Genomic DNA, 1486 nt, shown 5'->3' with positions numbered 1-1486 from the left:
AAAAGGGCATTAATTTTTCATGGACATTGCAGAAATCTTTCCAAAGATTAATGGCAAACATGTTGTAACTCCTAATTTTCACATACATCGTCATACTCTGACATGTATTATTGATTATGGTCCTGTGTGTTGCTTTTGGTTGTTTTGATTTGAGCATTTCAATGGAATGCTAGGGACTTATCATACTAATCAAAAATCAATTGAAGTATCGTTGATGAGAAGATTTTTGGATGATACAGCTATGTTGGCCAAGGCTCCTAGCTATGCTGAGCATACAGAAATATTGAAACAATTTAGCATGGTATAGCTGATGAAAAAATAATGTTCAATTGCTTTGATTCTAGTGAACTTGTCAATCCTAAAGGGAATGACTTGTTCTATTGCACCCAGTCCTCAATATCTTTTTATTCCTCGAATTTATTTTTGCCCACCTTCTGAGTTCCATAGTTTTGATGAAGCAATGCACGGATGCTTAAAAACCTGTTATAAGGCAATTGTTCCATCTCATACCTTCTAGCGTATCTTATGTTTGAAAGGTTTGCTAACCTTTACTTTTTGGGAAACAGAATTAGATCAGTTACTTCATGTTTAGAAAGTTAGAAAGGAGTAGTGTTTTTTGGCAAGTTGAGTGAAAGATCATGGATTTATTGACACTGAATGAAATGACACTTGGCCAGGAGTTATACAATATTTTATCCAACAATCTGTTTAAACAGAAAATAAGGGATATGTGAAGATAATAATGGCTAAAGTTGATTGGTGTCAAGTACATCAAGAGCGTCATAGTCTTGCACTACCGTATGAGCAGTGGCATAATGATGTGGAACCTTTTGGACCTGGTTCACTTATTCCTGTGAATAGAATTTATAGTATCTTTTGCTCTATTCTTGATTATAACATGATGAGACTGTAGTTGTAGTATGCCCACTGGCACAGAAATTTTTATTTTGAATAATCTTTATTATCTTTTAATGTTGCAGTTTTTAGTTATTTTCTGTAATCCCCTTTTTCTTTTCTTTATGCTCCTGTTTCCCTCACTCTCTTAATATTATGATTACTTATTTCATTGCTTCTGTTATGCATTATATTATTGTTATTATTATTTACTATTATTATTCTGATTATTAATATTAATATTTAAAAATTTTGTTCTTATGTCTAATCCTTATCTCTCTCTTTCCGTTTCTTTTCTAACTAAACCTATATTGTAATTATTGTTATCATTACTATTGATAATAGTTGTGTTCAGTAATATTAATATTACTATATTATTATCATTATTATTTCTATTGCTATCCTGAATAATAATAATTTTTATAATTATTTATGTCATTATTGCCATTAATTGTAGAATAATTATAGCGGTTGTGTTTGTATCAAGATTATAATGCTAATATGACACCTCTGTTTTGATTAAACTTCAGCTAAAATAACATACTAAATATAATACAAACATGAATTTCATACATTTTACATGTGTAAGTCA

Source organism: Amphimedon queenslandica, unplaced genomic scaffold (genome assembly GCF_000090795.2).
Source record: "Amphimedon queenslandica unplaced genomic scaffold, v1.1 AMPQUscaffold_12330, whole genome shotgun sequence".
NCBI classification, from domain to species: Eukaryota; Metazoa; Porifera; class Demospongiae; order Haplosclerida; family Niphatidae; genus Amphimedon; species Amphimedon queenslandica.
Note: the sequence above shows the minus strand (reverse complement) of the source record.